General features: G+C 40.9%; 1 protein-coding gene and 1 non-coding gene across 4 annotated transcripts in view; both read right to left on the bottom strand.

Moving 5' to 3' along the window:
• Lrmda (leucine rich melanocyte differentiation associated) overlaps positions 1-26,994 on the bottom strand; it is a 1,039,777-nt gene that overhangs the window by 322,516 nt on the left and 690,267 nt on the right. The gene's annotated exons all lie outside the window — the stretch shown is intronic.
• LOC125347431 lies at positions 19,201-19,335 on the bottom strand. Its single transcript, XR_007210211.1, has one exon. It is a non-coding gene; the product is annotated as a small nucleolar RNA SNORA42/SNORA80 family (small nucleolar RNA).

Raw genomic sequence — 26,994 nt, 5'->3', positions numbered from 1 at the left:
AACTGTGTTTGTGTCAGTTTAAATAAGCTTCCACTGATTCAAGAGTCATTAGATATGAGGGGACATTTTCTTAATATATATACTGTACAATGGTTTGGTTAAAACACTACCATTTGCTAGGAAATAGTCATTATAAACATACACATTGAAAAATCTATGATCTCTAGTGCATTGGTAGTGTCAACTCTAACCTGGACACGGTTTGAGTCTGTGTTGAAATGTGATATATAAATATATGAGGTTTAAAAAGGGTTGGAGCTTAATCAGACTATGGCATTGAGAGGGAGGGGTTTGGGGGGGCTAAGGTGAGGCACGGTTATCACTGCGGAGTCTCTATGACTGAATTCTGTTGGTTTTAGAAGAGAGAAAGATACAAGAACACATATACACATACAAGTATGCCCACTACTTCCTGTCTCTTGCCATGATACCAAGAACCAGATCAGTACTCTAACAAGAAAGCCATCAACACACTCAGCTGCTTTAATCTCCAGCACTATGAACTATGAATCTCTTGTCTTATTAAAGTTACCTAGTCTTAGGTATTTCATTTGTAACAGTGCAACATGAACTGCCAATAAGTGTGTGTGTGTGTGTGTGTGTGTGTGTGTGTATACATACACATAGAGACAGAGACAGAAGGAGGGAGAGAATTTCTCCATGATAGGCAATTAGTAAATAAGTTTTGAATCAATTAAACCTAAATGTCTATCCTGAAGGAATTGAAACTAATATATAATCACTAAACATGCCATGACAAGAATGACTATAGTGGCCAAATGGTGGAGAACTGGGCATAAACCCAAGTCAGAGTGCTGAAAATAAAGTAGAAACCAAATCCTAGAAACCAACTATTAACTCACAGCTTGATACTAGAGAGCATGTGCTGGGACCAAGTTTGTTCTGCTCATCTCCCATTACCAGGGCTTATAGCATCGCCTAGCAAATGAGGGGCCAAACAGAGAGCTACTCAGAGAATGGATGAAGCCACACTGTCCTCTAGCTATGGTTCTGTTCAACCTGGAAGTTCAAGAAAGTGACCCAGTGCTTGCTCTGGGACAGGTACTAATGGTTCTAAACCTCAGGAGCTCCAGGACTTCTGGGAAGAGGACAATTACTTCCCCCCTGGAATAGCCTCAGGGACACCAGTACATTTCCCAGGCAGGCCTTCCTTACAGCTGGAGGAAAACACAGCTGATGAAGTTTCGCTAGGCATGTCACTCACTCAGCCCTGAACAACAACACATTACTTGTACACTTCTGACCAAAAATAAAAACATTCTGCAGCTTTGACTTAACATGACTCCTCTGCTTTTTTTCTGTTCTTGGGGTGGGGACTAAGCTGCCAGTTTCTTGGAGCTCCAAGGCAAAACAGAAACCTTCTGCCTTCCAGGATGCCCATCTGGTACATTGCTGTGAGTGGTGTATTCAGGAAATAAATAAAAAATAAACAAACTGCCCCTAAATCCCACTATTACTATTCTACACCTCAGGCTAAATGTTAGAGCCATCTTATCAGTCTCTGTTCAGAATGTGCAAATGGAAGAAAAAGAAACTCCACCAGCTAATGGCCATATGACTAAGTTCCATTTAATCAAATGTTGTATTATCTAGAGTTATTTTTTAACAGATGCACATTGGATTAATAAAAAGTACACAAAATGTGAGATTAAACAAGAGGTTTAGGTAGGTTGACAGTAAGATCCACTTTAATACAAAGTCCATTAAACAGAAGCCTTTGATATTATTGGAGAAACCCATAGGAGATCTCAGGTTTCTGGCAGCCTAACAGCAACAAGTCATACTTTATTGTTGAATTTTTTTCTTTAAAAATGTACTTTGAGCAAACTGTGTACTTAGAAAAATTAATTGGAAACATAGCTTTAGTTCTTACCAGACCATATTCAAGACATCTGAAGGCTGCCTGGATAAACATGTGTCCCTCGTGCTGTCTAGTCCCTTAACAGGCAAGGAGGACACAGACTGTCACATCTCCCCTGCCATGAACATGCTGAGAATTGTCAGGGATTCATTATGCCTGAGAGAAGACAGGAAAGACTTAGGAAGATGTTTTCTTATAGACCAAGAGGAATGTCCATAGTCATAATAACAATATTTGCATGGCTTTGCAGTATATGAACTATCCCCACAAACCATTCTGTCTGGTCTTCAGAATATCTTTGAAACAACATATTATTCTCTATGTTTTTAGAGACAGAGTTCAGTGGAATTCCCAGAATTTGCCACTGGTAAATGGGAAAGATCAGATAGGGCCCCATCTCTCTCTTTCCAAATCATTTTGCATTGTCCTGGGGCAAGTTACAATCCAGCCCTACGGGGAAGCCTAGCCATGAAGCCCTGCAGCTCCAGCAGGCAAGGTAAGGTACACAACGAATTTCAGACCCCTGAATAATAATACAAAAGGTCATCACTGACCACTGCCCATTTGCTATGTGCCTTGGAGTCAGAAAGCCAATATCACAAAGTAGGCTATTTAATCCATTCTCTTACCATGATTGTATTACACGTCTACCAAGGTTCCTCTCTATTCTCCTAAGAGAGCATTTAGCACATTGCCATTGTACAGCTGCCAAGTCCTGAAAAGTTTAGATTCAGCATTTGCAAATCATCTCTTATGACAAGTTGCCAATATGTAGATTAGTCCCAAGAATTAAAGGATTCAAAAAACACCCATCATTCAATTTCAGCCAATTAAATGAGCACCATCTATCATTAAGTCGTTCTCCTTTGGATTATTAGTGCATGTGCATACACTAGGGGTGGCTGAAGAGGAGACCATCTAGTGTGAATGACATGGAGGAACAAATTCTTTTGTTTTGTTTTAGAATTGTAACCTGCATACTTGAGGACTGGCCATCATCAAGAGAAATTTAGGAGGGGAATTTAAGAAATTCTATTCTACACATTGTAAGTTTTTACCCCCAGACACACAGTTCCAGAACTCTTAGTTTTCTTATGTAATGCTTCACATACTCTTCCTCTTTCTTTTCGCATTTTTCCAGTAAGATCTACCCAATAGATTGGGAAAATTAGGCCCAGTGCTTCAAATCCCAAAGAAAATTGATATAAGATTAAGAAAACATAATTTTATCAGCCAGTGTATTTACTTGCAGATAGATTTATAGGTACATTCTAGCTACCACAAATGAGAGAAACCATGCAACCTATGTTTCCCTGGGTCTGACTTACTTCACTTAATATTTTTTCAAGGATGGTAAACAAGGGGTTACAAATGAATTAATTGAAATGCAATAGACTTTATGAAGAGTGAAAATAGTAATTCTTCAAATATACGAAGTCCCAACCCAACAAAATAAATACCAGGAAATGGGTACTTGCAAGAAGGGAGAATAGGGCCAAAAGGAGAGGGGTAGAAGAACCAAGGGTGAAGGGGGAAGAATTCAGGCAAGAATTCACTGTATATATCACAGAGTTAAGAAACGTAAGGGGTGGGTTGAAATGGTGACACAGATCAAGATGCATTGTACATACAAACTGCTTTGTTAAATTGCAAAAAATTCAATACATTATCGAAAATTTAGATAAGTAAGGGATGAGTGGGTTGGGAAGGGTGGGTGAGAATCTCCAAGGGGTGATACTGATCAAGATATATTGTATTCATAAAGTGCTTCAGGGAATGCAACTGCTTTGTACAACTACTTAAAGATATTAAAAAGGAAGTTATCTTTTTTTTCCCAAATAAAACGTTTTTGAATAAAACTTTGTGTTTTGGGCTGGGGATATGGCCTAGTGGCAAGAGTACTTGCCTCCAACACATGAAGCCCTGGGTTCGATTCCCCAGCACCACATATATAGAAAATGGCCAGAAGTGGCGCTGTGGCTCAAGTGGCAGAGTGCTAGCCTTGAGCAAAAAGAAGCCAGGAACAGTGCTCAGGCCCTGAGTCCAAGGCCCAGGACTGGCCCCCGCCCCAAAAAAAACAAAAAAACAACTTTGTGTTTTGGTGTTGATCCTGGGGCTTGAACTCAGGGCCTGGACAATGTTTCTGAGCTTTTTAGCTCAAGGCTAATTTTCTACCGCTTGAGCTACTCTACCACTGGGTTTTTGGGTGGTTAACCTGAGATAAAAGTCTGAGAGATTTTCATGCCTAAGTTACTTTCAAGCTGTGACTCTCAGATCTCAGCTTCCTGAGTAGCTAGAATTAAAGGAGAGAGCCTGCAGCACCTGGCTCAAATAAAACTTTCTTAAGCATAGCTAATTTAGCTTTCCTTCTGCACCCATATGTGTACATTTACCCTTACCATGAACATTTATAAAATAAATCTGTCTATCTCACTCTCTTCCTACTGGTAACCTGGATCCTGTGTTTATGGTTGATTGCAATCTTCTGAATTGCAACATATCACCTAGATGCAAAAAAAAAAAAAAAAAAAAAGAAAGAAAGAAAAAGAACCAAAACTTGCCTTTTTCTTTAAAATGTAGAGGTCCGTTGCTGTCAATTGGTGGGTCAAAGTACACCAAGTTAATCTGACCAGTCAACTAGTTTAAATGTCTAGGCTTGTCTACTGCTGCCAATCTGCATTGCAAATAGCTCATTAATCATGCTGCAAGCCACTTGGAATTTATCATTATTTTTGACAAAAGAACCATGGAAAAAATTAAGATAATATCCGCTTGCCATGGCCTTTGTTCCTTGAGAACAAACTGTTACTATCATAATTTCTGTTTGTCAAAAATTCATGCTATTTAAGCTAATATAAGTGTAAGACATACAACCGGGATGGAGGCAAGCTCTCTTTGTGGAAGGAGCTGAAGGCTATTTCCATGGAGATGGTCTACAATGAAAAAAAGAGAAAAAGATGGGCAGGCTGCCGTTTTCCAAGTCCCAGTTGTCCTCTGCTCCCTCACACCCAATCTAGGTCAGTTCTGAGGTCGGAGTGGAGCAAGGTAGGGCCTCTCTGCACCAATGAACTTGTTTTCTCTATTGTCTTGTCTTTTTCAAATCCTATTTCCACCAAGCTTGTTGCTAGACATCATTCTTTTTTCTAGCCTACCCCACCTCCACTCCTTTCCTGCTAGTTTCTTGCTCAATCTTCAGTCTCCACCCTTGAGAAAGTATGTGGTAAACTCTATGCCTGGACATTTAGCTTTAGCTTTCCTTCCAAGTTCTTTCCTGTTTTAATCAAGGCTCCCTTGGACAGACTTGTCCTTTTGCCTCCTGCCACAACAAATATTTTTCCAAGTATCCTGTCTACATTGAGCCAGCTTAATACTGTAAATTCTAGTAGAGACAAGAAAACTGGAAATCTGGATCTTTCCACTGGACAATACAGAATACAACGTAACTAATATGCCTTCCTGCTGCTTCTTGTGACATACCAATGACAACTTTCTGGCTACAACATGAACTCTCACTCATGGTGCCTACTCAATGTCAAGCACCATACTAAGAACCAGACATATGATTCTGACTTCTCCAAACAAGAGTGTGAGGTAGGTATCTCTACGCCCACTTTATAGATGGAAGAAGGACTCAAAGTTTCCATCTGCCTTCTACAAAGGGAAAAGCTTTGTTTAGAAGTTTAGGCTTTCGCTTCAGCTACCCTAAGACATACCTACATTTAATGTGACAAAGTACTTCCTAGCTGCCAGCAGAAGCCCAATTACATGATTGCTGATTACTAACCAGATGGCACAGTGATTTTTCACAAATGATACCAACTCATGAAAAGAAGGAAGGTTACGTTTTTAGACCAGATACATCTTTCTGTCCCCATAACTTGCCACTGCACTATTGTCAGAGCATGGTGAAAAAATATATTCTGATTTATTGACTATTTCCATTTGTAGTGAAGATTTTAGAAAGAGGGCCTGCTCTTAGGTCCCAGATCCTGCTATCATGGGCACAGTGACTTCTTTCCAATTCCCCACAGAAAGTTTTTTTCAAGGGAAGGCATTTCATAGCTTCTCCAAATCAATTTACTTTTCCCATTCAGATTTAAAAAGACAACACATAAGCCCAGGGGGAAAATGTGCTGTTGGTTTCTCATTCTCAAGAGCAACTTGGACAGGTTGTTTGAAGGTTCAGTTAGCAAGTATGGCTAATGCCCTTGGGAGGAAATTGAGAAGGCCTGAGGATGAGTCAAACACCTCAAGCCAAGTGAGGTCCTGGGACAAAGTACAAAAATAAGCAATCACAAAAGTCCCTGGGGCATGGACTGCTGACTCCATGAGGATGAACACCAGACATCAGTCTGCCTCGTCAGCCTGAAGGAGGTCAGTGGGTTCTTGGGAAATGAATGTGAGGAAATGCATACAGGGAGGGCCTGAGAGGCTGTGCTCCTTGAAACTCGGATAAAGCTTCCTCCCATGGGCTAGGAATGGGTTCCAGCCTAGACGGGGGCATGATAAGAACAGAGAAGGCCAATGGAAAGTTGGAAAGTAAAAATGATATCCTTAAGCAACTCACGAGGAGAAAGCCCAAGTATTGACCCAATGTGCCATGGGTATGCCTGAGACCTGGTGTGTTGATCTACAGTGCCACGGATTGTCCTCCACCCCTCAACTCCTAGGCAAGTGGGTGTATGAGGCTGTAGAAAACCTTCTGGAAAGAAAAAAATATTCCTGCATCTGAGATTATGAATAAGAAGCTTAGACATGAAAAGTTAGCATTAGGAATATGAATCTTAAAGTATGGGGGGTTATTGGAGGAGACAGTGAGGCCAAGAGATAAAGCGCAGGCTGGTATTATATAAGAGTTAGAATGGGAAGATCTAAGGAACAAGCAGGTTTATTCATTGACCCAGTCTGAGGACTTGCCTTCTGAAGCTGATAAGGAAGAAAAATAAAAAGGGTATGACTAGGTAGTCAGAGAAACAGAGTCCTAGTAGAAATGATGCCTCCTCTTCCTGAAGATTCTGGGAAACAGAGATAAAGCCTATGACCACGCTGGAGCAGGCCTTCATAAGGGACAGGTGATATGGACATTGACTCAACTGGATGCCAGAAATGCTGAGACTCACACAAAAGGGCTATAAAAGGAGGATTCAAAAGTCTACATCAGGTTACTTATTTCCAGACCCTACTTCTCACTGTCTTATACTAAGAAGTCTGTATTCTTCCCCTTCTTCTTCTTCTCTTCACCTGGGAATCAGGTAGACAAGGCCTCATATAACATCAGGTGGCCCTCCCAGATGAGATGCCTGTCTGGGGATTTGTACCAATCCACTAATAGCTAAGAGGCTTTCCTCAGTTTCTCTGACACCTTACTCTCATTTGCAAATAAACACTGCCTGTACCCCCACTTTGCCTGCTTCATAGTTCTTTGTATGGTGAAGAGAAAGAACTCAAGAACCTTACGTGGCATCATTCTCTATCCTCATTGAGTGGCCTTTAAATTTAGAGATTCCTAAACATTTGCTTTAAGCTGTTTCTTCTAAAACTTGGGCCTTGCCTTTCTTTGAGGCCAAGTCTCTACTGGCTTCATGAGAATCTATCATTCCCCGCAGTCATCTAGGCCAACAATGAGAATCCAAGGTAGTGCCAGTGCCAACATCTTTCCTTTAATTTTTTTTTAAAAAAGTTCCATTTCATCAGGTTTATTCTGGAGCAAACCTAACACCTGTCTATTTTCTACTGTGCAGCCGCCCCTCCATTTGGGCTCTTCAGTAGCTAAGGCCCAAAGGCCCATGACTGAGCTATATGAGCAAGTTGCTAGGAGATGATTTCCTTTGCAGAAGCTGCTATCTCAAGGCTCACATTTATTCCACAAATCTTCCCTGGATAGCTACTCCTGGGGATGATGAATGCCTTCATGACATAGCTTTGGAAGGCTCCCACTGTAGAGATCTTCTTGGAGATAATATATATATATATATATATATATATATATATATATATATATATATTTATTTATTTATTTATTTTTTCCCCCAATGAAACAAAGGCATCAGATTTGCCAATCTATCAATTATTCCAGGCTCTTAAGAACATGGGTCAGCATCTTCTTCCTCCTGCCTGTGCTGCTGAATGCTATCTATACCCTTATGGATTACAAAGACTAAAATTCACATCCTTGAAAGTAACAGCACTCATATATTTGAAGATGACTTGTATCCTTTGTCTTCTTTGATGAAAAACCAGCTCTAGGTTCTTCAAAACAGCCACATGTGCTTCATATCATCCTGGTCCTCAACTCCCCTGTGTCTCTTCTTTTTCAGCCATCTTCCATAGAGCCCACCTATGTATACTAGTTGGACAAGTAGTCACTGGCCAGCCATATGGCCTGAGGCATTATCTCCACTCTCCAGGCCTCAGTTTCCTCATCTGCTCAGTCTGAGAATCAGTCCAACTACCTGCTAGAATAAAGCTGCTTTCAGATCTAAAATCCAACAAAGTCCAAGATTTGGGGAGCAGTGAGAGTAATGTCCTCCAGTACCCCCAGTCTTGCTCTCTGATGAGATTCTGTTCTCTTTGTGCAACCTAAAGTTGTACAAACACTTTTTAACTAGTTACTGACTCCAATCTAAGACAATAAACAGTAGTCTTTGGGTTAAATGGAAAGGAAAGTGAAGAGAGTGGGGATATATAGGCCAATTTCCATGAAGTCCTCAATCAACACCTCTTAAAGTATAATGCAACAATGGAAACTTCTTCTGGAGCATCCATTTACTGTGCCAGGAAGTGCTGCTGGTCTCTGACAAAACTCTAACTCACTTCTTCTATAAACAGAGATGAATGATCACCATCCGTGACTTCATTATATCCTGGAATGGGTTCCTAAAGCTTTTGCAGAAAATAGCATACAGACACACAGAGCTACAAGAAGGAATTTCTTCTGAGAAGTGTCACTGGACATTTCTCAAAGATGAGACAAGCCTCAAGGAACAAGCTTCCACTTGAATAAGCTGCATTTCTGGATTCAGTCATGATGACAGCTGCAATGCCAAGTTGCCACTGAGGGAAATAATGTTTTGTTCTGGTGGGCTGGATCCTTTGAATTGAGCAAGCTGATCCCATGAGGCTTGCTAAGTGGAGCTAGCCTTAGGCAAGACTGTCAAGTGAGGTAAGTTTGCCTACTGTATCTCCTACTCCTCAGCACAACCAAGTTCACAGGACCACAGGACCTCCTTTCACACCCAGAATCTTCTAGAATCCTGGGTGACTAACACTGTTCTCCTTTCCTTCTACTTTTGAAATTTGCCTTCCCTGATCCTGTTTTCTCCAAAGACACTGCTCTAACCCAGTGACTTATTATCTCATGCCCAAGGGCTAGTGAGTGAAAAAAAAATACCCCAGGATTTGTTTACCCAATTAAAGCCACTTTCCATGCTTGCAAAGACACAATAGCGACCCTAAGAGCTTAAGTTCCAAGGTCAATGAGAGTGACAATCTGTACCACAAAGTCTATGTAAACCCATCACATCCTAGCCTATGCTCAACATAGTGGGTACCACTCATAGGAAGTCTTCAGTAAAATGAAAGAAGTGCTCAGACCCACTGAGTACTCTTCAACAAACGACTGCTTAGGTTTCCACCACAGGGTCCTGATGGCTATGAGCACATGGGTCTGTAAGGACTATTTGTTTTGTGATCCCATTTCTCTGGGGTCAAACTGACATTTCCTTTAGGAATCTCAATTTCACAAGTGGATGTGTAAGTGCAACAGTGGTTGCAGGCACTTAGCCTAGGACAAACATGCAAAATGAGCAAAGAATGCTGGGAGAGTGAAGGCATAAGCTCTGGAACTAGATAAAACAGGAACTCAACAACAGCTCTACCACCATCAGAAAAACTCATTCACCTGACTTCATGTTGGTTTTTTCATCTGAAAAATGGTCATATCAACTCCTGTAAATGGCCTTTTAATGAAGATAACAAAGACTGCCGAATAAGATAGCTGTTATTCAACAAATGCTGGTTTATCTTTTATTTTTTCATCCTCCCCTTGTTATAAAATCAGCTATCTCTTTACATTTGTGAAAAGGGCTAAAGAGTTAGTAATCTATTTAACATCCAAGTGAAGAAAAAAACAAGTACTTCTAACCAGCTTAGGAAAATGAACCATTTTTAACCAAGCAACTATTCACTGCCATTAATAAACTATACTTGATTTTCCAAGAACTCCAAAATACACTGACAAAGTATAGCTTCTTTTGAATTACCACAGTTACCATTATTGAAACAAGTACAGATCTATTTCCTCCCAAGTAAATGTTGTTTCTTTTTTCTTAAATCAATTCAGATAGGTTTGCCCACAATTAGATGGGCATTGTTGATATTCCTGCAGTATTCCAAAGCAAGTGATTGGATACAAAAACCTAATTGACCTTGACAAGCCATTTTCTGGTGTTGGAAATGTTATCATGCTATGAATACTTTGCAAAAATGATAGCTAATGTTCTTGACAGGAGATAAATTCTTCTACAATTAAAAGGTGGTGCTGAGATGGGCATCTTACATTACTGCTAAGGGTCTCGTGATGAGCAACCTCCTCCAAAAACTTGAGCAAGCTCTGCTTTTACTCTTTGACCTTTGATAAGAAAAACAGTGGCAAATACTTAAGCTTTCTACTATGGAAAATGGTAGCAGACTTAATGGGTGACAACTAAACTCTTGGAGGTCCAAGATGGCACCACTAATTGTATGATGCTAGGTACGGTGTGAAGTCCTGGGAAAAAGCACCTTAGTAATATTGCTTAGGCACTACCTCAGTACAATTCGACACTACCTACACTACCTGATAGGTGACAGTCAACTCCAGCCACTTACTATGTTAAGAAAGTGGTGCCCATGGTGGATCTGGGGCCAGGCCTTTTGCCTGGTCTGCCCATGAGTCAGGCTCCTAGCAACATCAGGCCCCACCCAACTTCTGGATTTGAAGCCGCCCTTTCAGTGTAATCAGTTTTCATTACTGCCCTTTGATCTCCTCCCTTTTTGGTCCATAACACTTCATCACCTTTATTTTCTGCCATAATTGCATGTGAAAGATTTTCTTTTTGATAGACACTAGATGCCAAGCTAGGACAGAAGAGAGTGTTGAAAAGTCTCACGTGACCTGTCTGCTTTAGAAGGAAGCCTATACACCTGTGGAAGACAAACAATTTTCAGAGATATGACATATCTATCATCTGTCCACAGGATATGAGCTGTTCGGTCTGCTTAATAGCAAGAGGCTATGAATGGCAGAATAGACTGTGCTGAAAGAAATCCGTAGCACACAGCCTGATGTCAGGCAGGCCTCCCCAGGCCACAGCTCAGATCTGGCTGGGAAGAAATCTGCACAGTGCAAATTCTGGTGGCAGGCAGACAGGCTAGCTGTGGCCCTATTTCTGCTCCCTGTCACACTGTCACTGAGGACATCACCTGCCAACAGGGCCACATGGTTCCCAATTATAGCCCAGGTTCCCCTTTACATCGCAGCACATTCTTCTTCACGAAGACCTGACCCTAGACACATCACCAACAAAAATATTCCTATGTCTGAGATAGACTGTCGGGGAAGGCCCTGTCCAAGGCTTTGCTATCCCCAAATCTGCCTATTTACCTCTCCCTGCCTGGTCCACTCCAAAGAACCAAATAAAAACTCTTTGAACAAAGGAAGGCTCAATAACTGTTACCTGCTGCTCACCAAGGTTTGTGAACCCCTTCTTGGAATCCTTTCTTTCTTGGATATCAAATCCCTTAGATGGCCTGCCTACAACAATGGTGACAATACTGGTGACCAAAGCAACAGTAATAGCTTTAATAACAATGGCTAATGTATATTGAGCACCTACTTGGAAGTGTGCCAGGTACTGTTCTAAGAGCTATTCAAGTATTAACTCAAAGGGACTTTATAACAACTCTTGGAGGGGGTAGATGGTACCATTCATCTTATTTCACAGACTAGGAAATTGGACAAAGCCTCATGAATACAAATGTAACAGAGCTGGTGCTAACATCCAAGCTTTACCTGGAGCCTCAAATCTTAATCATTGTCCTCTGAAATAACAAAGAAGAGTTTTATGTATTTTATCTCTAAGCCTTAGAAAAATCTCAATTCTGTATTAATCAGAAATATTAAATGATTTGCTCGACACCTGGAGTTCAATCAAGGTCTCCATGACTCTGAAACACATTCCTTTTCCAACACTTCCTAGTCTCAGATATTTGTTGAGAGTTGGAGAGTCTTAGGTTGCTACTACTACCATGTGGATGAAAAACATTTGGTCCCAGGAACAGAGTGGTTCTGCTAAGATCATTGGCAGATCCCCAGGTACTGAAAGCCTTCTCTCTCTCTCTCTCTCTCTCTCTCTCTCTCTCTCTCTCAGTGTCACCATCATCATTACCATCAGCAAAGCCTAGGGCTCTGTAAAAATGGGGTACGGTGGAGAACAATATTTTCCTTTCACTCGAGTCCATGTTCACATTTACCATGTTAAAAATAACTTTACATTCCTCCAATTAACCCTACTTAGCTAGGATGTATTATTTGTATATTTTATTAGATTCTTCCAAGTTTTTTTTCGTCTTTTTGCATGAGAGAGACTGAACCACAGTTCTGACACCACAGCACAAATCTAGAAAAGTTTATGAGACATTAGAACAAGCAGTTCATTAAGGTAGGTAGACTACATCAGAAATCTTAGTTAGATCTGGAATTTCCTTTGGGAGGAGAATCTTAACTCCATTTTGAAAAAAAGTGATGCATGGCTGTTGTGCTTACCTATTTCTTCTTCACAGTGCCTTGTTTGTGTCTTTGAAGAAGGAGTTTGCCCATTTCAAGTGTATTGGCATGAGGTTTGTTACATTTCTCCTAATCACATTCATAACATCAGGGAAATTTCTTCTTTCATTTCTAATAGTGGCAATGCTTTCTTCCCTGCACCCCTCATCTGTATAAGAAGTTTATTGATTTTATTAATCTTCTCAAAGAATAAAGTTTCCTCTGAATTTTTTTTTTGTTTTTGCTTTCTCTTTTCTATTGCATTGACTTCTGCTTGCACTACTTTCATGGTTTTCTTTCTTCTGATAACTTGGGAACTCTATAAGCATATGAGTTGGCTTCAAGTTATTCTAGGGCTCACAGTTTCTTTCCTAATTTTCTTCAGTGACTTCCCTCTCTGATTTATCTTGTAAAGTTTCTATTGTTACAGTTCTGTGTTCACTAATTTTCCCTGTGCTAGTGTCTAATTAGCTACTAATTCCTACCAGGGTGCTTTTTATCTTGACATGGCAGTTTTCATGCCTAGAAGTTTGCTTTGGGTCTGATGACATGTATCTTTTTAATACCTTAACCTTCCTGTGTGTTCCCTAACCTTCTTGCACACAAAGAATAGTTATAATACCTGTTTTAATAACTCTGTCTGCTAATTGTGTCATCTCTATTTCTAAATGATCTACATTTTTCTTCCCATAATGGGATGTAGTACTCATATTTCCTTGCATGCCAGATACTGTAGATTTGATTTTACTGAGGGCTAGATTCTAATTCACTTCAGTTATTTTTGAAGATTTATTTCTGGGACACCACTAAGGTATTTGTAAATGAATTGCTCCTTTTGCTATTTGTCTTTTAAGCCTTGTTGGGCAGAACCAGGGCAGTTTTTTAATTTTTCCCCCTCCTTGGCAATCCTCTGAACACACTAGCAGATGTCCTGTGTGCTCCTGTGTACTATGTTCTACTCGAGCAGGCAGAACAGCATGCCTGGGCCCGCGTGAACTACACGCGCTGCTCCACCTGCTCCTCTCACGTGGTCCCTTACCGGGCTGCAGCAAGTTTCTCACTGCATGTTCTGATCGATCAGTATTCAGCTGAGGACCCAGAAGAACCTTTACAGTCATTTCTGGAACTTTCTCGGGATACAGCTCTCCCTTCTCCTTTCTGGAACTCTTTTGTGAGGATCCTAGCCTCCTGGGCCTCCCTAATTCTCATCTCGGGGAAGGTGGTATCTGTCACCTCCACCTGGAAAAACGGCTCCTTACCCTGTTCTCCCTCGGTGCAAGGTGCACAGGACATGTGGCCTCTTCCCTACAAGTTTCCACCCAGCCTTTATAGCCCAGGCGCACCTAGGGGCAGGAGGAGGGCCCCCAGGCTCCAAGTCACTTCCTCTTCCTCTGAGGTCACTTCCTGGCACCACCCCACAGACCTCCTTTGGAAGGTGGGAGGCTCCCAGGCAATGAGATCGCACCCGCATCTGCCTGGGCTTCTCCTCTCACCCTGAGTCAGCCTTGCACACCTCCGTCCTCTGTGGGCGCACGGCGAGGTCGGCTTCTCCCTTCCCCTGCACCCCTTGCACCTCTTGCACTCTCCATCTGGTGCAGCTCCTGCACGCCCCATCTTGTGCAGGCCTGCAGCTGCAACAAACTCTTTTCTGTCCGAACCACGCATCAGTCTCTTTTCGATGAACCCTGCGACTCTGTTTGGGTTTAGATTTCCCATACTGTGTCATGGATATGCTCTGTAGATGGGTCCAGCGAGTCCAGGGTCCATCCTGGTTGTCGTGGGGGTGCATTTCTGCTTTGTGTATCATCCCATCTTTGAAACATGGTTTCCTTTTGTCTGCTTTTGAAATTGCATGGCAGAAGGGGAAATCCAGGCTTTGTGACTGCTATAGCCTGGAACAAAAACCCCTTTACTTTTTATGATGTACTGACTGAGAAGACTCTGGGTCCAGCCCTTGAGAGAGAGACTGCTGGAAAGATCACCCACTGGTCCCCGGACTCCCGTTTATGGTTACTTTTCAATTCTTTCCCTTTGTCTTTTTCCACTCACTATCATGGAAATGAAGTCCAGAGCAGTGGGCAGTGGAAGGGGGCTGGCTATGTCAATGAGCTTGGCAAGCTTCTTATGAACTGCTGCCCAACTGCTTTCAGGGAGGAGAATGGATGGATGGAGGCCTCTTTCCTTTTCCTCTTTGAAAGCCCCAAAGGCAGTGTCACCTAAAGGGCAGGCATAGTACATGAGCCAGGCTCCTTACTCCACTCTACACAAACGTAGGGACAAGTTGTTTAAAACATCTGTGCTTTTTGGGCACAGATGTAGTTCCCCTCTGATGAATAAAGAAACAAGCCTGCATTCAGCCTCCTACACAGCAACCTCACTTCATGACCTTTAGCAAATACATTTCCAAGTATAAGACAAAACAAAATACTAATCTAGTCCTAGACATAGCACATATAAAAACTAATATTTATCAGGTGCTAGAAACACACATTTCATATATATTAACTGAATGAATGCCACAAATACCTTATCAGAAAGGTAGCAATATTACCTCCTCTGCCCAGAGAAATGAAAGATCTTGCTCAGGGTTATACAGTTGGTGGTGGAAGTAAGAACTAGACCCGAGTAATCTCACACTCTAATGTTTATCGCAAATAAATTTGCTCTCTTAGAGACCCTCCCAAGTGCCAGCACAAGAAGCCACTAGAAATTATTCTAAATCCCTGGCACAGACTCAAAGATAGACCTATACAAGGATGCTTCTTGAAAATGGGCACATTTGGCAAAGACATCATTCTACCATGTGGGAAGTTAAACAAGTTAAGTTTTTCCTCAAATTCTGAGTTTCCCCAAGTCTTAACACATTTACCAGTGGTAGTCTGTGCCTTTCTGGGCTCCCAACTCATTAGTAAGGAGGTTCTTAGCTGTTTGGCCCCAATATCTACTGGGAGTGATGAAAATGACATAGAATTTGTTTAGTGATAAGAATATTTTTATTTATTTATTCTTCTTTATTGTCAAAGTGAAGTACAGACGAGTTACAGTTTCTTTCAAGCAAATGGTTCTATGTCTAGGGCTCTTGTTACCCCTCAGTGGCAGTGCACGTATTTAGCATTCATAAGGCCCTGGGTTTGATCCCCAGTGCCCTACACCCCAAAAAATCCTAGCCAAATGCTCTATTTCATCTTTCAGCTTCCTCTCTGGATCTCCTCAAAATTTCAGTGGAAATTTTTTATTATTCAAAAGGCCATGTAGTGGTTTTCAAGCACTGACATTTTATTTTCACAGAGAGAATGGAAATTTCTAAGAATTCACTTGTGTTGTCCTAGCAATTATAGAGTGATTAATGAGTCGACAGAAATAGGAAGCTAGCACTTTAAGCATGTGGCCTCACACAATGAAGAGTCCATTTCTTAACACATATCAAATATTGGATTGTATCAGTTCTATCGGAGAAATTTGGTTGCGGATTGTAAACCTATGAGAACCTTGACCTTGATAGAACCTGGAGCTAGCTTCCTTTGACAATCCATGATCCAAGAGAACCTTCCAGCTACGATGAGATCTCCACCACGGGGCCTACCACATGGCTTAGCCAGGCTGTGCTCCTGTGTCTTCCCAGATGACACAGGAAGAAAATTCTTAGGTGACATCCTTTCAGCCTTCCTTCACAGAAATACTAATGTCTGACTTCAGTTACTTGGCCATCAGATAGAGCACTGTCTTCCCTTCCCATTTTCTCTCACAGAAGGGCTCCTCAAACAGTGGTATGGAGAGGAAAAGTCCTAACAGGAGAAGACAGAAGAAAAAGACAATCCTTCTATGAAAGACACACATCTCAGAGGCTCTGAGGACTGTGGCTAAGGGAGCATGTAAGGAAATATTTCCCTTACAGAATGGATTCAGAATGATTTCAGACAGAAATGGCAATACTTCCCTGAGCTGGATTATTCTCAGAACTGAAAACAGTAAGGAATGGTTAGTTGTAACAATAAGATCCACTTTTGTCATTCCAGCAACAGATTTGATCCTATTAGAAGACCCGTACCATATTTTCCTACCCACAATCTTAGAATTGCTATGAAACAATCTGGAAGGAACTACTCTAACACAAAGGAAATGGATTACCAATAACTCTCAATTCTCCATAATGTTTTCCCCAATTCATGTTCTTTTTCCCTTGTTCATTTCTTTCTTTCCTCACATTCTTATCCACAATTCACACATGGACACGGGTTCCTTGTGCATATGATTTCCTAGTGTAAGCCACATGCCTCTGAATAGTGTAGTGGATACATTCCTTAGCCAGACTTTCCTAGAGCTCATGGCTATTTTGAGGTGCTTCATGAAATAGATGTGGTAAGAAACTATAGAATGCAAAATCCTGTGGCTAAATGTCAGAACTTCTGTGAATAAGAGAGACAGATTTGCCTACATTTCACCTTAATATTTAGTGTACAATTCATACAACAGATCCCTCCTGAGAAGAAAAATCTCTCACTAAAGCAGTCCCCAAGTAGACAACTTTTCAAACTAGTTTCTCTATTTTCTGCAACCTATGATATTACCTAAAAATATAAAATAAAAAGTGTTATATGATCTGTGAAGACCATCACAAAGCCTCCTCTGAATATTCTGGAATACAGGTCAACGAACTTTTTGTAAAGGAGCAGATAGCTAATATTTGTAGACTTTTCAAGATTCATATAGTTCTTAGCACATCATTTACTCATTCTTCTGTTTTTCTTTAAAATGTTTTTTAAAATGTAAAAAACCATTACTGGCTCAGAGATACAGAAATGAGCCACTGGTCATAGCTGGCCTGTAGGCTGGTGAGCCTTTACTATTACAAAATTTAAAAAGAGTGTCTTTGTGGATACTGCTCACTGGAGTAAATAGACATCTTCTCTTTACTTCCAGATCTATAATTTGATGAAAGTGACACACAGAAACCTACAAAATTTTCCAAGATTCTTAGTAAAGATACAGTCTTTGTTTTCCAGCGCTTGCCCTACAAACCCATTTTGTGACCTAGAGAAAAGTCCTGGCCTCTGAGCTCTGAGTTATCATTGGCAAAATTGAAAAATTTTAGAAGACATTTGCATTAAATGATCTCAAAAAAACTTGTGGTCTATGATCTCTCAGAGTCCACAAATATCTCTAGAAAACTATTCAAGAAACTATTCCCAAGGCATCTTCATTATATTGGTGAAACCTCAATGATATCATTTCTACTCTATCTAAAGTTTTCCAGGAAGATAAGTTGTCCTCATTTTTGCCTTGACTGTATCTCCCAGATGATATTCCAGAAGCTTTCAAAGAAATAGTGGATTCATGGCACTCATCATCAAACAGATAAGATGATGGGATTCTCAGTGGTTATCTTAGAATGATGGGAATCTGCATTCCAAAAAGTATAGATGTCATTTCTAGAACTTATTTGATGCTGCATTATTTTACCTCTGTAATCTTCAAAGCTGCTGGGAGTAAAGTCAATTGAAACACACTTTCCTACCAGGTACACTCAGTGGCTCATGCCTATAGTAATAGCTATTCACTAAGCTGAGATCTGATGATCATGGTTCAAAGCCAGCCTGGGTAGGAAAGTCTATGAAACTCTTATCTCCAATTAACCACTCAAAAGCCAAAATTGGAGTTGTGGCTCAAAGTGGTAAATTGCTGGCCTTGAGCACAAAAGCTAGGGACAATGCCCAAGCCCTTAATTCAAGCCTAGCACAAAAAAATAAAAAACCAAAGTACCTTTCTGATACTTCATTTTATACTATTATTATTCCTCAAAGCAACAAGAGTATGGGCTAGGTCAGATACTAGTGGTACAGAACAGGGTCTTCTGCACACTCCATATACAATGGTACTAAAGTACTAAAGTAGCATCCTCTCCTTCCAGAAGAAAAGCAAGTGCTCCCTTTCTGTTCCTCTCTGCACAGCCAATGGAAAATGCATCTACTCTCATTGATTTACCAGACATTTAGAATTAAACTCAACTGCCTAGGACTTACATTAAGAAGAATTAATAAACTATCTTCCATCCTCCAGCCAGAAGCACTTGGTCCTGCTCAGATTTCTTCATTCACTCAAGCTCCTTGAAGATAGCTGAGCTTTATACCACAGAAAGAAAACAGGTCATTTATCTGACATCGAATTATTTACTGACATTAAAAATGATAATATCCATCAACAAGCAGTGAGTCCCAAGTGGGTCACACTGAGAACAAAGCTGCCTTTCTCTGATAAGAGTTACAAGGACGTGCTCAGTGAGCTGCCATTTATGTTCCAATAATGTCATTAATACCAGCAGAATTTCATGTTTTAACTATATGTGAACCATTTCTCATGTATTTGAAACTGGCAATCTGTATCTTGGTTTTTTTCTGAACTTCATGTAAAACTACATGTAAATTTAGAGCAAGAGAACTGGGAACATGTTTTGTTTGGGGAGGGAAGTTCTCACTTTTTAACATTTATTTTCCCTTTCATTCTTATACATGTTTTCCTCTGTGGAACCCTCTTCAGTGCCAGTAGCACATAGGTAGAGGCCAGGCAATGGTTCGGGACCACAGTTTGTTCTGGCACAGGACACTATGAAAGGCCCAAGGCAGGAAAGGCCTGCCATAAATCCAACCCATGCATCTCATTCTCTTATTTTTTTTTCAAAGAAAGCTATCATCCATAATTATCCCAATACATAGTAGGCAAATATTAATAACTGCATTTTCTAGTTAAATAAGCTGAAACCCAAGGAGATCTGTTGGGTAAATTGCCCAAATTCAGAGTTAGTAAATGGTAGACAATTATTGCAAACTAATAGTTTATCTGACTCTGCAAAGATCTTGGCCTTCTCTCTCGACACCTATGTACCTACCACATATCTCTACTTAGCTGCCTTTTTGAACAAAAACAGTTTTCTTCCAAAAACCATTTGTCTTGGGGTGTGGTGGTACATGCTTTTAATGCCAGCACTTAGGTAGAAGCTGGGGAATGAAAAATTCAAGGCTACCCTGTGCTACATAGCAAGACCCTATCTCAAAAACTATAAACCAGTTGCTATGCATGGGACTTTGAGGTACAGTGATTGTCTGACACATATGAAACTCTTGTTTGATTACCATCACCACAGTTTCTCCAAAAGAACTTTCTATAACAATTTAATTTTATCCCAAAGAAAAAAAGACCAAAGATTTTTAGCAAAAGCAAAGGCTTTCCGAACATGTGGGGAATTGACTCACACTGTGCATTATTACCTGGAAGGCAAGGAAAACCACAAGTAATTGGCAGGAATGACCTGTCATCTGGGGTTACCCAGAAGTGAAATCTAAGTAGCAATGAACAAAGACTGTAAATCTATTTGCTGAAGAATATTATTTTACACCCTAAAAGGTTAACCCTATGAAATGATGTAAAGCTTACCACTATGTAAAAACCAACATGCTGGAATCTGGAGTTATTTCTATTATACTTTTTGAATAAGTATTAGCATGGCTCTCTTAGGGGCGCGCGTGCGTGCATGCGTGTGTGTGTGTGTGTGTGTGTGTGTGTGTGTGTGTGTGTGTGTGTGAGAGAGAGAGAGAGAGAGAGAGAGAGAGAGAGAGAATCCTGGGGCTTGAACTGAGGGCCTGGGCACTGTCCCATAGCTTTTTTCCACTCAAAGATGATATTCTACCACTTGTTCATGTCTCCACTTCCCAGATTTCTGTGTGGTTAGAGACAAGAGTCTTGGGCTTGTCTGCCTGGGTTGGTTTTCAATCAAAATCCTTAGATCTCAGCCTTCTGAATAGTTAGGCTTCCAGGTGAGAATTACCACCAGAGGTACTGCTTCTGGGCCTATCTTATCCCCATTCTTCCTCTCTGTCCTGCTCAAGGACAGGAGAAAAAGGCCAGCCAGGCACTTTATATAGACTTGGCCTCCCTGCAAACGCCTCTTTTGTTCTTTACTATTTGTTTCTTGCCTTTGAGCTTGGATCTCTCCAACTGTGTGTCTTTCTAATATAGAACAGCCTGATAGGAAAGGAAAATATGTCATATGATAACTTGTTTGCCAAGATGGCTCCAAAGAAATGATTTCATCAGTTATGTTTGTTTGTTTGTGTTTCTCAGGATTCTCCAAAGTGAGAAGGCAGAAGTGACTTTCTGACATGGAGAAGGAAGCCTGGCTTCATTCAGCATGTGGCTAGCATTCTTATCTCCGACCAGCAAATGAATCTTGGCTCCCTGGATATATTCTGATCATGATGAATTATATGTACAATTCAAACTCCAGAAAACTACTCAAAAACTGCTCAAGTACAACGGGCCAGGCTTCTGCCAAAGTTGGAAATGATTAGGAAGCATGATTTTGGCTGAGCATTCAGCTTTTATTTCTGTGTTATTCTCATTCACTTAAAAGAGAAATACACCAGTCAGAGACAAGATCTCTTTCCCTTTTCATGTTTCTCCAATTTATCTTCTTTGGCATAATAAATTTCTCAAGCCAGAGAGTTGAGAGTGTTGTCTTGTTTCCTCAGCTTATTCCCCCCATTATCTCAGTTATCTCTGGTTTATTTTTTGGTCTTTACTCTTATCATCACAGTTTCTCCCAACATCATAAAGCTGGAATGAGTCACCTCCTACCCCTGCAGCTGCTTATGGGTATTTTAGGCCTTGAGATTTTAATTCCACAGCTCTGGTGCTTGGCATGTTTAGAAAGCAAAAGAAATCCTAGCTATACCTTCATTAGAATGGATGACTCAATTGTGAACTACTTCTTTACAGCTATAAATAAAGCCTTCTCCAGTATGAAGATAATTTTAATCAAGATCTGCATATGTCCCATTGCTTACTCTCATTGTGAGGTATTGTGAGGAACAATGGACAGCCAAGTTTGGTGTGCACTCCTGTAATCCTTGCACTGAGTAGGGCTGAGGTAGGAACATTGCAAGTTCAAGGAAGGTTGAGGCCAGTTACAAAGTGAGAAAATGTCTCAAGAAAGCAAGGAAAGCAAAGAAAAAGAGAATAGACAAAAAGTGGTTCTAGAATTCAATTTGATTAATTTCATGCTAGTATTGGGGCTTGAACTCAGGACCGGAGCATTGTCGCTGAGCTTTCTTTGTTCAAGGCTACCATTCTACCACTTGAGCCACAGCTCCACTTCCTGCTCTTTTGCTGTTAATTGGAAATAGGCATCTCACAGACTTTCATTCCCATACTGGAAACCTAGATTTTCAGATCTTGAATAACTAAAATTACAGGTGTTAGTCACTAATGCCCAACCAGAATTTTATATTTATTTATTTATTTATTTATTTATTTTTTGGGCCAGTCCTGGGCCTTGGACTCAGGGCCTGAGCACTGTCCCTGGCTTCTTCCCGCTCAAGGCTAGCACTCTGCCACTTGAGCCACAGCGCCGCTTCTGGCCGTTTTCTGTATATGTGGTGCTGGGGAATCGAACCTAGGACCTCGTGTATCCGAGGCAGGCACTCTTGCCACTAGGCTATATCCCCAGCCCCAGAATTTTATTTTTAATACAGAGTCTTAAAACCTATTTTGAGGAGACCATTTAAAAATGCATATTCATAATTATGGACTAGAGTGTAATAATCCACATATTCATAAATCGACACACAGAAAATCTATTGCAACTATATACACTAATATCCCATCTCTTCTTCCAGGAAGAATATTTTTAAAGCTATGCCGGACAGGGCTGGGGATATGGCCTAGTGGCAAGAGTGCTCGCCTCGTATACATGAGGCCCTGGGTTCAATTCCCCAGCATCACATATACAGAAAACAGCCAGAAGTGACGCTGTGGCTCAAGTGGCAGAATGCTAGCCTTGAGCAAAAAGAAGCCAGGGACAGTGCTCAGGCCCTGAGTCCAAGCCCCAGGACTGGCCAAAAAAAAAAAAAAAGCTATGCCGGACATCATGTAATTTCTTCCATACATACTCCTAGATATTTGTAAGAGATAGGAACTTCTATCTTTTGAAAATTATAATCACCACACCATTATCATATCTAAAATCTTATAATTCCTGACATCAAATAGTATCCAAATTTCCCAGATCATCTCATGAAAGCTTTTTAAATACTTCATTATTAATTTTATTCTCAATTACAAACTACTAAAAGCCCAGAAAGCATACAAGATTAAAGAAATAATTTGTTAATATTTGCTTGAGATGTCACTTCAAAAAAAAAGATGCTGTAGAGCAGTTTTAGTTTCACAGCAAGATTGAGAAGATCAAAGACTTCCCATAAATCTGCTATCTCTACCAGTATACAACTCCCCATTACCAATGTACCCCACCAAAGTGGTACATTTGGTACAACTGATGAACCCATACTGACATATTACCATCTGGACTCTTTAGTTTACATAGGGTTCACTGTTGGTGATTCAATGGCTTGGACAAATGTATGATGTGTCGATCATTACAGTACTATACAAGTACTTCTAGTACCCTAGAAATTCTGTTTTGCCCATTCATCTTTTCTTCTCTTGTAGCCCTTGACAACCACTGCATTTTTTTTTACTAGCCAATTCTGTCTTTTCCAGAATGGTATAGAGTTAGAATCGTGCACTAATTAACCTTTTAGATTGGCTTCTTTCACTTAGTAATATGCATTAACATTCTTTTTTTTCATTATTTAACAGCTCATTTCTTTGTAGTGTTGAATAATACTCAAAACATTCTTTTAATTTTTCTTTTTCTTTTTGTCAGCTGTGTGGCTTGAATTCAGGGCCTGGGTGTTGTTCCTGAGTGTCTCTGTGCTCAAGGATAGTGCTCTACCAATTAAGCCACAGCACCACTTCTGGTTTTTGAGTGGTTAATTAGAGGCAAGAGTTTCACTGGGCCTTTTCTCCCCAGTTTGGATTCCAAGCTCTATCCTCAGATATCAGCTTCCTGAGTAGCTAGGATTGTGTGCGTGAATGACTGGCATTTGGTATTATTTTTCTATTCACCTTCTTGGAAAGTTTGGGCAGTTAAGAATGAAGTTTCTGTGTGAACAAAAGCCTGGAATACATTTGGGTAAATACCAGGGCTTGCTCATCTTTTTTGGCTGATACTTTTTCACTCAAGGCATGCTTCTAGTCCACCTTTTTGCTGGTTACTTGAAAATGGAGTCTAGAAGACTTTTCTTCTTGGGCTGGCTTCAAGCCAAGAGCCCTGGTTCAGTGTCCTTAGTAGCTAGGATTACAGGCATGAGCCACCAGTGGCCAGCCAATATTGTTTTGATACTGGCATAATAATGTACATATTCTTCCATTTACTGTGTGATTTTGAGTTGTTTTCTTTCTAATGCATTTAGTCTCTGTCTAGAAGTATGCATCATGGATAGATTGTGTTTTATCAAATTTCCTATTATGAAATATTCATTCCACTTCCAACATTCCACTACTTCAAAATAATCATAGGCTGACTTCTCTTTAAACATCATATTATGTATTTTGCAACTTCCTTAAGATTTATACATGTATCAGAAATTGATGGGTTACTGGGTTAATAGAGTATTTTAAACTCTGTTGCTAAATTGATCATCCCAGGCTTTTACCTCTATCGCTATTAGATGAAGGTCAACACAATGGCCAGGCACCAGTGGCTCACACCTGTCATCCTGGCTACTCAGGAGGCTGAGAACAGAGGACCACAGTCTGAAGCCAGTTCAAGCAGGAAAGTCCATGAGACTCTTATCTCCAATTAACCAGCAGAAGAATGGAAGTGGCCTGTGGCTAGCCTTGAGCACAAAGAGGCTCAGGGACAGTGTCCAGGCCCTGAGCTCAGGCCCCACAACCGACAAAACCCAAAACAAAACAACAAAAATCAACACAATTGTCTTAAAGGTTTATAATAGCTTTGATAGTCAACAGATCTACTCAAGTTTTAAATGGTCCTTTTAAAATTACCAGTTTTTTAAAATCAACTTTTAAAATGGTCATTTCATTAGTAATCTTAATGCTGATGACATGAGTCCATGATTTCAACACTTTCTTTCTAATTCCCATAAGGTATGTATTGCCTTAGAAACTTAAGGCCCCTTTCCTTTGTCTTGCCATTTCTCTAAAGATTTCATATCCTTTTATAAAGACATCCGTGAGCCCATGTTCTAACCATCCCATGGAATGATGGGCGACTAAGCGATCTCATGCATGTGCACCAGGCCTGTGTTAATGAATCTTTGTTTTTCTCTTGTTCATCTGTCCTTTGTCAGCCTAGGTTCCAATAAACCATGCATGGAGTACTGAGAAATGGGACTTTTTCCATTCTGCACACGTAAGAAACCTGTATTGGGCTAAGGTCTCTGTGTTAAGGACATGGAGACTTACACATTAGGAGTCAAACATACAAAAGGATACATAAACAAAGAAAACATTATTTCTAATAGTGGTAGATTTACCAGAAAAAAAGAAAACTGTGTAATGCAAAAGAGGTGCCTGAGGTGGTGGTTATGGGCTTAGGTAATTGCTTTAGCAACTGTGAACAGGGACAGGTGACCTGTCACAAACTCTGCATCACATTAAAAGCTGAAATTGCTATCAGTAATTACGGGTGCCACAATGTAGCTTGTAGCACAATAAAAACCAGGATCCAATGAGGGTATGGAAGTCATCAAGCACTGGCAAGGAAAATCTTCAAGCCACAGGAAAAGCAAACTCAGAGAGGCTGGGGGATCCCGCCAGGACGCCCCACCTCCAAAGTGGTCATCCCTGCTTGTGCTTGGTAAGATCTGGAGAAGATTCACTTACGGTGCCTGAACTGGAGGGCTGGGTGGGTTTGAATGAAAAGCCTCTCTTCATGACCTGCGTGCTGGCATGGCTTCCTGGCCTCTCAGTCACATAAAGCCACCCCAGTGGCTTGGCTCATGAAGGTTAAAACAAAACTCTGTCTCAGGGTCTGGCAGAATTTGGCGCTTCTCTGAGAGTCTTACCATTACTTTGCAGTTAATAATTAGCTCTTCCTTGTCCCTCACAAAGAGTGTCACCCGAACAAAAGCAGATGTTAAGTGTGTTCGCCATACTTGCCACCGCAGTAAATAGGCAAAGGGATGATTAATGAATGGGGGAGGGGGGATTAAACACAACAATGAACAGAGACAAAGACCCAGGGTTCCACTGCCCACAAACTGAGACAAGCTATATCCAGAGAGAGGAGACAGAAAGAGATAACCCCCCAAATCCATGAAGGAACAGGTTGTGAAGACTTCATTGAACCCTGTGTTATGACAGTCCTAGCATTTTACTAACATGGTGACATGTGAAGGGGCTGAGGTCAGCAGGGGCAAAAAAGCATGTGCCGTTGTGGGCCTGGGTGGGAAAGGGCACATTTCTGTGGGGGTGACAGAGGGGACTCAAACACATTAGATGGCACTCTTGAGGCCTCTTTGTGAAGCAGGACCAGAGCTGACATGCTTAGAGAGTTGTTTGGATGACACACAAAGCAGATGAGGTATCCTACAAATGCTCTAGCTGAAGCTGTTTGACAAGGCCTGTTCCTGCTTCAGAATGGCCACTCTATAGACTGGGCCCAGGCCTGCCTAGAATAAAGACCTCCACTCAAAGGCATCTGCCACCAAGGGAGGAGGGCCGAGGGGTTTTTTAGCAACAAATAGCAGGCTCAGGATGGATCCAGACTGGGTATCCAGCTTTGTGCACTTCCTCTTCCAGTTCTTTCTAAAAAAAATTTCCCCCTACTAATAGAGCATAGACTTGTGGATTTAGCCTGTTGGATTTTTAAGAGTCTTGAGTAGAAAACTGGATGCCAGTGGTGCACACATGTAATACTAATTACTTAGGAGGCTGAGATCTGAGGTCCATGGTTCAAAGCCAGCCTGGAAGATGAGCCATGAAACTCTCATCTCTAGCCACCAAAAAAGCTGGAAGTGGATCTGTGGCTCAAGTGCTAGAATGCCAGTCTTGAGCGAAAAAGCTCAGGGACAGTGCTTGGGTCCTATATTCAAGCCTCAGGGACAGCACACACACACATGCCCAAGCACACATGCACACACACACACACACACAAGCTTATGCATATGCTAAATGATGATGGAATATTGTAAACCAAGTTATGATGAATCAAATTCTATGCCTACTGAAAAAACAATAGCAAGCATAACCTACATTAAATGAAAGCCTAGTCCTAAACCAGAAAAGTATGTTCCCAGTAATAACCTATAAGCCTAAAATTTTCTGCCAGCCTATAATCAGAAGAAGCTATACCTAGACAGAACATGAAAAGTTGAGGTATTATTTTCTTCCTAAACATGCCCAATGAGTCAAGGGTAGAACATAGGTAAGGCATAGCATCCAGTCCCCT

Source organism: Perognathus longimembris, chromosome 2, assembly GCF_023159225.1.
Source record: "Perognathus longimembris pacificus isolate PPM17 chromosome 2, ASM2315922v1, whole genome shotgun sequence".
Taxonomy (NCBI): domain Eukaryota; kingdom Metazoa; phylum Chordata; class Mammalia; order Rodentia; family Heteromyidae; genus Perognathus; species Perognathus longimembris.
Note: the sequence above shows the minus strand (reverse complement) of the source record. Positions and strands in the feature narration are given on the sequence as shown.